The 15,166-nt window shown below is 41.2% G+C and overlaps 1 protein-coding gene across 1 annotated transcript in view; it reads left to right on the top strand.

Annotated features, from left to right (window-relative positions):
* The window catches only part of STK4 (serine/threonine kinase 4), a 72,473-nt gene that overhangs the window by 33,454 nt on the left and 23,853 nt on the right, over nucleotides 1-15,166 (top strand). The window lies entirely within an intron of this gene.

Here is a 15,166-nt window from a genome sequence, read left to right on the forward strand (position 1 = left end):
GGTCAGGGCTTCTGATCCTTGGAAGTACTGGGGCTTGGGGCTTCAGCCCTGCGGCTCCTTTCCTGGCTTCAGACCTGCAGGGGGCATAGCGGCTTGGGGCTTAACTATGAGGGGAGCGCCGGTTTCAGCCCCATCGTGCACCCTTCTCTCTTCCTCTTCCCCCTCCCCCCCCCCCGGCTGAAACCAGGAGCAGAGCTGCAGGGCTGAAGCCCTGAGTCCCAGCACTCCCCCAAGATCTAAATCCCTGAGTTCTAGTGCTCCCGAAGGGCAGAAGCTCTCACCCACCCCCCACCTGGAGCTGTGATTACCCTGCACACCACCCTGCGGCAGCAGCCCCAACCCCCCCCCCCCCCCGCGGCTGAAGTCCATAACATCTTGTTCAGAATTAAGGACATTTCAAAGTTACGGACAATCTCCATTCCTCAGGTGTCCGTAACTCTGAGGTTCTATTGTAATAGAAAGTCAAGGAGAATTTAAATGCTAACTCATTACAGCCTCTGGGTATATTTTTCATGTAAGAACATCTAAGATACTAACAAACTTTTTGTAATTTTATTCTTTTTTGTTTGAAATGCGTAATGGCTAAAATATAACCAAAATTCCACATGGCTATTGGAAAATATTAATCCTTAATGTGTCGTGTGTGAATCAGTGTTGCCAAATCTCATGATGATTGGTATGTTTTATCTTAAAGCTTTACCTCTAGGAGCCACGTTATTTGCAAATCTCAGCCTTCATATTTTTTAAAACAAAACCTGTTTCTAGCCTTCATAGATAGTAATGGAGAAAAGCTGGAAAATGCAAACCTCAATGTCTCAAAACCAGAATGCAAAACTGGACCTTAAATTTATTTTATTTAAAATCTCATGATGACTCTTAAGCCAATCTCACTTTTTGGGGGATCAGACTTAAGATTTTTGAATGATTTCTGGAGTTAGCAGTACTGCAAGGTGGATAATCCACCCTACTGTGGTGTTTTTCAGCTGTCTCTTTCAGTGATATTTCAGCGCAAGTTCTTTCTGTGTTAGCTGCTTTTGTTTTATTGTACTCTGTTTTAACTTACCTTGAATCTTGGGTAATATGAAGGAATCAGATTGAAATAATTAATGTTGAAATTTACTCCAGCATCATAAAGCCATGCAGGAAGCAAAATCTACCTCCTGGTCATGACAGAGTGCTTCAGAGGAGGCCTTGCAGCCAAGGCTGGTATAGTATCTGCAGTTCTTCTGTGCCTCTTGCACTGATTCATAGGGCCACTGGAGCCAGGGAAGCACAGATCGTGCAGTCTCTCCACTTTAGCCTAAATAGGACCGGCATGGAGACTCCACTAGAGGACCCACCGCACATTTCTCCTGTAGCCCTTTGTAACATACAAGCCCTGTTTTGCCCCTGCGCACCACTGTTAATGTTCAGAATCGCTTCAGAAACACATTTTACAAAAATAGTATATAAGCAGCAGGTTAATTTACCAGCCTATGCACCAAAGAGCACTCCAGCCACAGGATTCCAGTCCCTTTTCTTCAAGGACTTCAGAATAACAGAAAATATATCAAACATGTCCTTTTCCACTTGACCCAGGGTTATCTTCAGGAGCCTATCTACTCTCTACAGGATTACACTCTGTAGGCCTTCTGCCTGGGAGTCAGGGCGAGCCTCTCTGTTTCCTTTTCCTTCCTAGCCTGTTCCTTGCAGATTATGCACTGCAGGCCATCTGCCTGAGAGTTTTATATAAACTGGCCTCTTCCCCTGACCTGGGGACTACTGCAGGAGCCTTCCTACCCCTGCAGCTCTCCTGCTAACCTGAGTTACTTATTACCTGTTGGTTTTTATGAGGACCAGGTGATCTTCAAGCTGTCACCTGAATCCTGGCCTCACAGCCTCAGCTGGGCGGTGGCTCATTAGTCACAGGTAGGGTTAGGCCCAACTCCTTTTAAAAGGGTCAGCCACCCTCTGACATAATATAATTCTCTCCCTCTTTTACTTTAAGGGGTGCTGCATATCTTTCCTTCTCCATGTGTGCACGCTGTCATTGAATGGGTGTTCGTATTGGCCAACAATGTGAAGCTAGACACTTTAGCATAGTAAAGGATACACATTCCTCTTGAAAAGAGTTGTGGAGGAAAAATTGATTTCTTCTGTTTTAATTCTAATAGGTTGATACCAAAATCCATCTAAAAATTTTTCATATAAACATTCTGGGACTTTCTTGAAAACTGTGAAGACCCCAATTTATTGCCATAGAATGGGGTGTTCTCTTATGGATCAGTGCACATCTAGTTCATTGGGAGTGTGCACACAGTGAGGGATGTGTGTAGTGTAGAAGGCACAAGGTAAAGAGGAAAGTTCTGTGACATAAGAACGACCTTAGTGGGTCAGACCAATGGTCCAGCTAGCCCAGTATCCTGTCTTCTGACAGTGGCCAATGCCAGGTGCTTCAGAGGGAATGAACAGAACAGGTAATCGTCACCTGCTGTTGCCCATTCCCGGCTTCTGGCAAACAGAGGCTCAGAACATTGTAACGGAGAAGAAATATTTTTAGACCTGTGATGAGTAGCTGTTTTGACTCGGTTATATGCCCTTGGTTACTGCCTTCTGTTATTACTGAAGTATTGCTGTTTACATAGATTACCAGTTTGGTGATAACACAAAAAGGAAGCATTTTGAAAGCAATAAATCAAACATTATTTAAAAGTGCTTGGGTCCCCCTCATACATTAATTTGTAAAAATCTCACTTCTAAGCAGTGTACACTTCCTTAGTTCAGCTTTCCCTCCATGCATGAATATGCCACAGTCTTGCATTTTAATTCTATAATTGAGCTGACTCTCCAGTTTTTCTTTTCTGTAGGATAAGTACTTGAAAGCAACAAACATTGTTTAATATACACAAGGGTATTTCCTGCAGCCCTTAAATGAGGGTTACTAACAGTAACATGTTATGTAATCCAATCAAAGACCTAAAGCTGAATACCTCTCCTGTTTAGTTAAAAAAATTGAATAGAGTAACCTAATGTTGGGCTTTAGGCAAAAATCATCTGTTAAACTGCTTAGTAATTGAATGCCCCAATATCATAAACTGCTTGAAGTGAGAGTACTTTCACTAGTAATATAAAGCACATTCAACCTAGACTGAACCCAGCACTGGACTAATTCTGCTTTGTCAGAGGACTCAGGGTGGCTGACACTGGGGCCACGCTACCTCCCTGCTGCCTGGCACTCCGGGCAGTGTTGGACACCATTGCAAGAGCATTTGGATATCATCTTATGTTTCCCTACCGGCACCTGTAGCTATGTCACTTCTACTGCAAAAAGTTAGGATTGAAGCAGAATCTTCGATTGTATCTCTCCGAATGTATTTATTAGCACTAGGGTCAACTCCTGATGCCTTAGTCTCAAATGAGCATTTTGGGTTGGTTTGTTTTGAAGCCACCTGCACAATATCTGTGCTTTTGAAGGCCTGTTGGGGTGCTTCTCTTAAGAGTTATGTTAATAGCCCAGCTGTATTTAGCCATTTATGCTACTTCTAGCTTCCAGAGCTGCTAGTGAATACCTGGCAGAAATCCAGTTGTTGAAAATGGGTATGCTTTTTTGTTCAAGGGATCCCAGGAGAGCTTTACTCATTGCCTGTTAGCCCTCATTAAAATCCTCTAAATTCTCTTAAACTATCAGGAATTCCTGTACTGGCAAGTTTTAGCTCTGTGGCTGGGCAAGGAGACAGCCATTCAGAAACAAAATTCATGGCTCTTCCCTTCAAATAACCCACCTTCTTTGGGAACAATCTGATTTGGTTCATGCCTAGGTATTGGTGAATAAGCTCTTTCCCATCCCTGCAGTTACTGAGAGCAGTGCATTGTGGTAGCTATCCCAGGATGCAAGTGGCTGCAACATGCTTTTCAAATGGCAGGGGTGGGGATGGAGTGTGACAGGGAGTGTGTTGTGTGGATGTGGGGGGAAGAGAGAGTGCGTTTTTGTGGGGGCTGAGAGCATGTCAGCATGCTGTCTTGTAAGTTCAGACAGCAGCAGACCCCCCTCCCGACCCCCGCCTCTCTCTCTCACACACAGCATTCCACAGTAATGGTTGCTTTGTCTCGGAGCAAATAAGCATGCCGGCTGTCAGAAATGGAGCTTTCAAAGGGGATATCCACATTCCTACAGCGAGTTCAAAACAATGGGACGAGTGGCCACTTGACTTCAGGGGATTATGGGACGTTTCCGGAGGCTGATCAGAGCGCAGTAACGCAACGTCTCGTTCACACTGACGCCCAGGCGTTTCAGCCAAGGCTCAGCAAGCGTTAATCTTCTCACCGAGGTGGAGTACCAGGAGCGCTCTAGCCGTGGAATCAGAGTGCTCTACGTGCCTTGCCAGCGTGGATGGGTAGTGAGCTAGGGCGCCCGGGGCTGCTTTAATGCGCTCTAACTCGCAAGTGTAGCCGAACCCTAAGTCAGGCAGCCGGCTGCGCCCCAACCCTGGCTGCGCCAGCCAGACCCTAGCCCTGGCCACGCCAGCTGGACCCCAGCGACCTCAGTTAATGGTTAACCTGTTAAATGAAATAATTTTAATCGTTTAACTGGTTAACTTTTTTAACTGATATTTACATCCCTAGCTCAAACAACGTGGAGTCCTTGTGGCACCTTAGAGACTAACAAATTTATTTGGGCATAAGGTTTTGTGGGCTAGAACCCACTTCATCGGATGCATGGAGTGGAAATACAGGAGCAGGTATAAATACATGAAAGGATGGGGGGTTGCTTTACCAAGTGTGAGGTCAGTCTAACGAGATAAATCAATTAACAGCAGAATACCAAGGGAGGAAGAATAACTTGTGAAGTGGTAAGAGAGTGGCCCATTACAGACAGTTGACAAGAAGGTGTGAGTAACAGTAGGGAGAAATTAGTATTGGGGAAGTTAAGTTTAGGTTTTGTAATGACCCAACCACTCCCAGTCTCTATTCAGGCCTAATTTGATGGTATCCAGTTTGCAAATTAATTCCAGTTCTGCAGCTTCACGGTGGAGTCTGGTTTTGAAGTTTTTTTGTTGAAGAAATGCCACTTTTAAGTCTGTAATTGAGTAACCAGAGAGATTGAAGTGTTCTCCTACTGGTTTTTGAATGTTATGATTCCTGATGTCAGATTTGTGTACATTTATTCTTTTGCGTAGAGACTGTCCAGGTTGGCCAATGTACATGGCAGAGGGGCATTGCTGGCACATGATGGCATATATCACATTGGTAGATGTGCAGGTGAATGAGCCCTTGATGGTGTGGCTGATGTGGTTAGGTCCTGTAATAGTGTCCCTTGAATAGATATGTGGACTGAGTTGGCACTTGGGTTTGTAGCAGGGTTTGGTTCCTGGGTTGGTGTTTTTGTTGTGTGGTGGGCAGTTGCTGGTGAGTATTTGCTTCAGGTTGGGGGGTTGTCTGTAAGCGAGGACTGGCCTGTCTCCCAAGGTCTGTGAGAGTGAGGGATTGTCCTTCAGGATAGGTTGTAGATCCTTGATGATGCGCTGGAGAGGCTTTAGTTGGGGGCTGTAGGTGACGGCTAGTGGCATTCTGTTACTTTCTTTGTTGGGCCTGTCGTGTAGTAGGTGACTTCTCGGTACCCTTCTGGCTCTGTCAATCTGTTTCCTCACTTCACCAGGTGGGTATTGCAGTTTTAAGAACGCTTGATAGAGATTCTGTAGGTGTTTGTCTCTGTCTGAAGGATCAGCGCAAGTACAGTTGTATCTTAGAGCTTGGCTGTAGACAATGGATCGTGTGATGTGGTCTGGATGAAAGCTGGAGGCATGTAGGTAAGTATAGCGGTCAGTAGGTTTCCCGTATAGGGTGGTGGTTATGTCACCATTGCCTATTAGCACTGTAGTGTCGAGGAAGTGGACCTCTTGTGTGGACTGGTCCACGCTGAGGTTGATGGTAGGGTGGAAATCGTTGAAATCTTGGTAGAATTCCTTGAGGGCCTCTCCAGCGCATCAAGGATCTACAACCTATACTGAAGGACGATCCCTCACTGTCTCACAGATTTTCATTTGTTCAGATAATGCACAAAGTGATGAAGGGAAATCTGTCAAACAATTGAAGGAAAAATTACTTGTAAAATGTATTTGCTTTAACTAATTTAATAAATGTACCCCCATCTGTTGTGTCTCTTAAAAATTCCCTGCAATGCATTGGGAATGCAGTTGGTATCAGAACTGTAATTAACAGATGTATCCTGAAAGCAATTAATGGTGCCATCTCAGTTTTCTCAATTAAATTACTTTAAAGGGTGCATATTTAGACAAGACTATTTCCACAGGGCAATATTAACTATCTTCTGTTAGTTTTAGAAGCAGTCATCTCCATTTATGTGTACATGATAGAAGTTGTTGTAATTGTGCACGTCTGTAAGCTAGTTCTGGTCCGGAGCTTTTAATTGATATTGTCCAGGTCAGTTCCCTTCTGCAATATAATGTAACCCAAAGTGAGCCCTTTCTCTTACTTGAATAGGAATGTAACACTTTTCTTCTGAGCTCTTATACTGAGAACATCTCAACATGTTTTAAAAACAAAGCATTTTCCCCCCTCTTGCTGTGTCAGTATCCCTTTGTGGCAGTGTAGTCTTGGATCTGTTGTATTTAGTATCTCGCTAATTTCTGGGATCTTTAAGTCAAAACAAACATAAAAGAACGGTTGTAATTTTACTAGCAGGGAAGAGAAGGAAAAGTATTTTAGAGATTAGTAGTAGCTTCCTCCTGCAGAATTGTTGATGAAGTGCCATTGTGGATTCCCCTCCCCTTTGTCTAGACATATTAATTTTGATTCTATGATTATATATACATATACACACACCGAGCTCTGAACTTAACTCTTACTGAGATGTCTGCAAATAATACTGTGAATGGAGAAGAAAAGTTTGTTGTTTTCAGAACAAGCGAAGTCAATGTACTGTATTTTAGTTCTAGTGAAACTGAGAGCATCTGCAGGCTGGAATCCTCTAGTTATTCAGGTTAGGTACATCATGGGCAGCGTAAGGTCCAGCCACATTGGCTCATTAGTGTATGGGGTGAGAGGTGAATTGAGGCTCCATAGCCTATTCAGTCCTGGTCTCTCCACAAAAGCTGCTGTTCGCATCCTAACATAGTGGCATGTTGCTCACAACCCAGTGCAGTTTCTTCTGCAGAGGTAGAAAGATAATTTTTAAAGTTTTAAGAGTATTTTTATTAATTAAAACTTAAAGCTGTATTACATATTTCTTTCTGATGCACTGGCAACTTCATGGCTTTCAGAAGAATGTTAATGATCTGGTGGTTGTGTAGTGAAACCATCCATTTATTTCACTGCAAATGATATATGAGGAACTGTCCGAGACCAAGTGATTTATTGCTTATCGATCATTCTAAACATGCTCTTCTTTACAATGACCAGAGTGTCTGATGTATTATAGTTCTTCGTGCAGGTGTCATTTGTCTTATGAATACATTGGTGTATACCAATACCTGGTACATTGTTTCCTTTTTGTCTTTCTGAACACTGCTGTTGGATGGCATTTATTAGCAACTTCTTGTTGACACTTACGGCTTTCCTTTCTTTTGCCTGACTTTGTGGAAGTTGTGCTAATCAAAGGCGTGGGACTATAGGAGAGAAGGAAGGTGTGGTTTTTTTTGTACACTTTGACACCCCGAGGACAGTAGCAGGCTAGATAACTAGGGTTTGTCTTCACATACAGTGCTGCAGCAGTGCCCTCTAGCACTTTAATGAAGACATTACTACATCAATAAAAGTAAGGCATAGTTAATCCACTTCCCTGAGAGTGAGTAGCTGTGTTGATGGGAAGAGCTTTCCTGTTGACATGGTGCTGTTTATATGAGAAGTTAGGTTGGTATAACTACATCACTTGGGGGTGTGGATTTTTCACACTCCTGAGCAATGTAGTTATACCGATATAGGTCTGTAGTGTAGACCTGGCGGAGGAGGAGATCTGAAGAGCCATCTCAAATAGCGAAAAACCACACCAAGGATGCATTTGTAGAGCTGGTTGTACAGAAAAGGTTTTTTAATTACATTGGTATAGCAAAAACTCCATATAACAATCTAGGGACACACCCTGACCTTGTGTGAGATGTTTTTGAGCTTGTTTACCACTTAACTTTTCTGCCTCTGATATGGCCCTCTGAGTTTAATTCACTTGTATTTATGAAATTGCTTGGAAAATAGAAGTCAAGGTTCCAGAGACAGAAAAATGCATAGTATCCGAGGAGTAGCTGTGTTAGTCTGTATCCACAAAAACAACGAGGAGTCTGGTGGCACCGTAAAGACTAACAGATTTATTTGGGCATAAGCTTTCATGGGTAAAAAAACCCTACTTCTTCAGATGCACCATGCATCTGAAGAATTGGGGGTTTTTTACCCATGAAAGCTTATACCCAAATCTGTTAGTGTAGAAAAATACATAAGATCCCAAAGAAGTCTTATTTTGTTGGTTCTTCCCCATCACATGGCTTGAATGGATATTGTAGGCTGAAGTATCAAAATCCAGTTTGGTGGTAGGGGGAAAAAAATCCCTATTAGAACAAAAAATCCATCTTGCACACTTAGTCTTTTATATGACTTTTAGTATTCTTAAATTAAATCATTGTGAAAAGCATGTGTTTAAAATAACATTCACTCTGATTTTTTTAAATGTACTTTTTCTGACCCAGAGCCTTATGCAATGAATTAAGGTTGTTTGTATCAAGAATTCACTTGAATGTCTACAGTTTTTGAGTAGGGCAAAAGGAAGCTTCCATTAAAACATTACTTTCTTCAACTGCACTGAATGTTTCATGACTAGACCAAATGCTTTCAGTGAATCTTGAGGGATTTCTCTGTCCAAAAGTTTCTCTTTTTCATCTATCATATACTCCCCTTTCCCACTGGCAGTGGCTGGAATAGAAAATACTGCTTAGGCACTAGCTTTTAAAATAATCATACTTTGATCATAAACTGAATTTATTTGGCAAGGTATTCATGGTTTTAACTAGTCATGTCTGGAAACAGTGATGGATATTTCTATCTACATTATGCGTTACTTCATCCCTATTCATAGCTGGAAAAAATAGACATACAGATTATACTGTATTGAATCCATAATGCAAAAGCTGCTTTTGATGGGAAAACACTCGTGCTACAACCTACTTAGACGGAGAGGATTTAAGTTAAAAAAAAAAAAAAAAAGCTTGTTTCTTAAGACTGTAGAGGCTGAAAGGAACTGTTATGAATTCCCAAGATTGAAATTATACCCCTCTGATGGGTCCCTGCTAATTGAAGGAGACCTTTCAGTAAAGCATACTATCTAGATCAGGGGTTCTCAAACTTATTGCACTGCGACCCCTTTCTGACAACAAAAACTATATACGACCCCAGGAGAGGGGACTGAAGCCTGAGTCTGTCTGAGTCCTACTGCCCTGGGTGGCGGGGGCCAAAGCCCAAGAGATTCATCCCCTGGCAGGAGTCCTATAACCTGAGCCCTGCCACCCAGGGCTTCGGTCCCAGCAAGTCTAATCCCATCCCTGCCGACCTCATTAAAACGGAGTTGTGACCTACTTTGGGGTCCTGACCCACAGTTTGATAACCGCTGATCTAGATATAATCTTCACTGTGAAAGTTTGATTATAAGATGAGACATCTTTCTATTGAGGCACTGTTTTATTCATTGGTTTTAAATGTCACGTCTTGGCTCGTAAAATTAGCCATTTCCATTTACCTGCCCAGCCCTCCTTATCCAGCAATCCCTGCTCATTGCATACGATTCTTTTAAGCAAGTGCTGCTGCTACCTTTCTGGCATGTTTGTCACATCCTTTCCAGCAGTAATTTTAATCAGTGATGCTTTTATTAAAAATTGAATATCTTGTAATCTCTTAATCAAATGCTCTCCTATTAGAAATGAGCTTTGGTGTAAGAACATAAAAATGGCCATGCTGGGTCAAACCAGTGGTCCATCTAGCCCAGTATCCTGTCTTTTGACAGTGGCCCGTGCCAAATGCTTCAGAGGCAATGAACAGAACTGGGCAAATATCATGTGATCCGTTACCTGTTACCCTGACTGCCAGAAGCTGGGACTGGACATGTCTACACTGCAGTGTAGACATCTACAGCTAGGGGCTCGGCCTAAGAGCTGTTTAATTGCTGTGTAGATCACCAGACTCTGGCTGCAGCCTGAGCTCTGGGATCCTCCTACCTCACTGGGTCCTAGAGCCCAGACTCCAGCCTGAGCCCAAACATCTACACTGCAATTAAACAGCTCCTTAGACTGAGCCCCAGGAGCCAGAGTCAGCTGGCATGGGTCAGCTGTGGGATTTTAATTGCACTGTAGACATACCCTCAGAGGCTTAGGGACACCCAGAGCATGGGGTTACCAACTGATGCTTTCATATGGGCAATAATGACCAATACAAAGTGCTGTACATGTGAACAGTTCTGAATCTCCATCACAAATCCATCAGTTAGTTAAAAATATGTGAAAACTCTGTGGTGTTACCAGATTGATTCTGAAATAGTTTGCATCTACTGTCTACACTAATTCAGTCCTATGTTGATATCTTCTGCTCCTGCCTGTTCAAAAGATTCCTAAGTCCATTATTGCTTATAATCAATCTCTTGTTTGTTTGCTAAATGTGACCAAAGTTTCAAGGTCATTTGTACTGGGAAGGTGATCTTGAACCTGCATTGCAAACCACATAAACGAATTCATGGTTGCTCCAAATTGCTGATCTGATTTACAGCTAGCTTCTTGTGTGTAGGTTTTATAAAAAAAACTGAGAGCTCTGAATTCCATTTTAACACAAAATAGGGACACATCACATTTTGGATTGAAAACCTTGTGGCAATATTTGAAATGGAAAAAGTCAAGTAGTTCAGTGGCTTGAATATTTTTTTAAATATCTGCCATGGAAGATAATCATTTTTTGCTCTCCCCCACCCCCACTGGGAGGAAAACATCTTGTAAAATAGGAGTCATCATTCATTCATGCTGTTTCACTTTGGCACAAACTGACATTGATTTGATTGCAGAGCACTCACTGTTATAACTTATTCTTGCTGCCAAAGTTACATTTTTGTTTCTGTATCATATATAGCAGTCTGTGCTTGATATATAGCTTAATTTAAAAAGTATCCTTTGGGTGAATTAAAAAATGCATGTAAAATATATAAGCTGCTGTTATGGTTTGCAATGAAGTCTTTTTAGATTATGGCTGTACTGTAGCCTATCAGCCCTCTTAAATGGAAGTATTATGAACCTAACACCGTCCTATAATGTTGTTTACAGGACTAAAGCTACAAAGCTATAAATGGATTGGCTCCTGGTTACCTTAGAGATGCCTCTTTCCCATGTGACATTACCACCTCCGCTGATCAGCTGTTACAAAGTTGAAAATTCCTTAGATCAACCATAAGAGGCTGGGCTAGGGTATCTTCAGGGAGGGGTCCATCAGTGCAGAATTTGTTTCCTCAGAGCCCAGACTTACTGACCTTAAGGTTATACAAGGTCCACTTGTTCTCTTGGGCCATTGTGAGTCATGAGCGATAAGTAGTTAGGTGGGAGTTGTGAAGATTGGAAACATCTTTGGTTTTGGGACACTTGGCCCTATTTGTGAATTTTCTATGAAGAAGGTAGTTGGCACAAGTGCTTTTTAAATTTATTTTGATTTAAGTGCTAAAACCGTACTTGGTGGTGTACAAACCAAAGGAAGAGACAGTCACTGCCTAAGGAGCTTAGTCTAAAAATATTTATAAAACATTTCTTGGCTGCAGTCTATAAGTAGTACACAGTTTAGTTTGGACAAATATCTGAATTTCTGTGTTAGGCTGGTCAAAACATACTTGAATCTCATTTCCATGCCTCTCTTCTTCCTTTTGTGTTTGACTCCGCATGATATGTTTTTTATTTCTTTGTTCAGTTTTGACACATGCATAGAAAAGTCTAACTTGTGCTCATTCTAATGGTGTACTAGGTGTGTAATTACTCGTAGTCTTCCCTGTTTATCTCTCTAAAGCCCCTTTGCTAAGATTTTATGCTGTTATCTGTAGTAGGTATCCTTCAGTCCTGAGAGACCACTGGGATGTGCCCCGGAGAGGTAAAGAATTTACTCAGTTGGTTTTATGGCAGCAATGGTTGTGGCTGAAAAAACCCACTCGAGAGACAATCTCTGCTGCATCTGTCGCATTTAAAGGTGATGATTTGACCCTTTGGGCTCTGCCTTCTGCGAGCTCTTTTCTCCTCTGCTAAGTTAGACGGTTTCCTCTCAGAACTCTGGAGACCTTTAAGTTCTTGTTTCCAAAGGCTGCGGTCCTGAGTGTGATCTTCCCAGTTGTCCGCATCCATTTCTTTGAGGTCTTGCACACATCCTTGAAATGCAATTTTGGGCATCCCTTGGGTCTTTTTTCAGATACCAATTCAACACAGAGAATGTCCTTTGGGATGCGCCCATCATCCATTCGGCACACATGCCCAAGCCAGCGGAGGCGTCTCTGAGGAGTGTTCGCATGATGAGTATACTGGCCCGCTTGAACACCTCAGTGTTGTTGACTCTGTCCCACCAGGAGATTCCAAAGATTTGATGAAGGCAAGACTAGGAGAGCTTTTGAACCCCTTTTCCTGATAAGACTATAAGGTCCATCAGGGTGGATTTGATTTAAATCACTAGTCAGGAAGACTCAATTTAATCATGGATGTCTACACAAGTGCATTCTTGTTGGTTGTTATAACCTTAATACATATTCTTCACAACTCAGAGATAGAGATGTAGGTTTCATTTTTAGAAGGTACACACTATACATTTTTAAAGTGATTTATTTTGAAAACTTTTCAGATTAGTTTTACAGCTATATCAGAAAATGAATGACTGGTTATTTCATTTACCAAAGGTAATTGAAGTAGATAGTTCACCTCCCAATGACTTCATAAATATCTCCAATTCAACAAGTTAATCATTAATATTTGGAGGATTTTCTTGACATGCTGTATCAGGAGGAAAACATCACCAGACACATTTAAATTGTTTTATTTAACTAAAACAACATTATGTATTCTGAATTTTTTCTTCAACAGCAAACATGTAATAATTTAACAAAACAAGTCTATGAATTTTTTAATTTAGTTAAGCATTCAATTTGTATTTAAATCAGTTTGTTTTTGTTAAAATTGTTTTTAACTAAAATAGTTAAATGAAATCTTAAAAAAATTAAATTGACTATGTCAGCCAGGTAAACATGAGAAACTTAAAATATTGGCTTCTGTAGCTAACTCAGTCGTCTTCACCTTCATTTTCCTGTTTGTTCATAATCTGGAAAAGAAAAACAATCTTTCCTGCTTTTTCAGGTCCCAAACAATTTCTCCATTTGGAATGAATTAGTCCAAAGGAAGAGAATAGTCTTTCTACAGAAGAAGCTACTGCTGTTATAAGTGAGATTATCACTTCAATAGTCTCTGACTCCAAGTGCTTAAGTGACTTCCAATTCACTGGTGTGACTTTCTTTAAAACATCAGCAAACATATTTCTTGAATGATTCACCCTTAGCTCTGAAGTTTATTATAGTTGGCATTATGGAGGGAGGATTGCTGGATGTCCATGTCCATAGCCAGTTCCTCCTCTTCTTCATCAGTTAAGGTTTGACCCTGGTACTGAGTATTGAGAATATTTGCAAGAAAATGAGCTGGTGATAGTGCTTGTCCCATTTGTTTTTTTTTAATGCTTGTAATTTTAACTGTCATTGCATATTTCTCTTTTTAAGATCTCACTCAGTTCCTTCCAAATTTCAACAGCGTCAGCAATAAAACAGCGATTTCCCTGTATTTTGTTCAAGGCTACGGAAATAGGCTTCAGGGTACTCAGCATGTGTTCAACGTTTCTCTTAAGCCCAGTGTTGAGAACTTTGGCTGTGACAGCGCCATCTATTTTTTCATGATTTTGTTCACAAACTGTCATCAGATGAAACCAGTTCTTGATACAGTGCTCAAAACAGTTCACTCCTGAGTTCCATCACACCTCTTGTGGGAGAGTTCGCTTGGGTCCTCCCACTTTTTTCAGAGCAGCTGCTGCAAAGTGGTTGTTACAGAAATATTTTGCAATTTCAACAACATTAGCCTTTATTTCTGGAACACTGAAATCTTTGGTGAGGAGTTGCATCAAATGAGTACTGCAACCGTATGTTATTAGGTTGGGACTCTCTTGGATACATTTGCAGCATTGTCTGTGACCAAGCTGCATACTAAACATTTGAATTTTTTTTTCAGTTTTGTTATAGCTTTTACTGCTACTTCTTGTAAGTATTCTGCTGTGTGGGCATTTCCTGATTGTATCAATTGTTTCTGTAAGGAAGACATTCCCTCCTCCTGTTGTCACACAGGCACATACAACAGGAGCATTGTGGACATTGCTCCAACCATCAAGACTCAGGTTAACAATTTTACGCTCTAGACCTTTTGCACACTGATCAATTTCTCTTTCATACACTTCATCCAGCAATTTGCCTGCGACATCTGCTCTGTTGAGTGGACTGTATCCTGGTCTTAATGACTGAACCATGTTAATGAAGCGTGGGTTCTCAATCATATAGAAAGGAGAGTTTGTTGCATAAACAAACTGGGCAATTTTTTCATCAATTACCTCTTTTTGTAATCTGCTGGTTCTTATCACAAATTTATTTATGGCTATTTCTGGATGATGGAGATTTTTGCTACAGGTGATATACTGTGACATTCATGATGTGACTGAAACACTATCATTGGCAGATAACTCTGAAACTATAGAAAATGATAGTGATCTTGAAGGTGGATAGTCTTCAGAATCCTGTATGTTGAGGATGGATTCTCCTAAACAAAATAAGTCAATGCAGTTATTTACCAGTAATTACCACCACCATGCTGCTCATTTAGTATTACTCATTGCATTCACTGACACTTAGTACTACTTTAAAGGTGAAATTGTAAAAGGAAGATCTGCCTATTTCAGCTATTTATTTTTTATCACAACTGCATCTAAAATGGTTGTACCATAGAGTAACAACTATATTTTTTGCTCAAACATGAGAATTCACGAATAGTCCAGAACGAAGACAGGCAGTCCTTAAGAAAGAAGAATGAAATAAAAAAAGTTTACCAAGATCCTGCATGTTCAGACATGTTCCTTTCATCATCTTCAACGCAGCTTTCTC

This window comes from Natator depressus, chromosome 13, assembly GCF_965152275.1.
Source record: "Natator depressus isolate rNatDep1 chromosome 13, rNatDep2.hap1, whole genome shotgun sequence".
Lineage (NCBI taxonomy): Eukaryota > Metazoa > Chordata > Testudines > Cheloniidae > Natator > Natator depressus.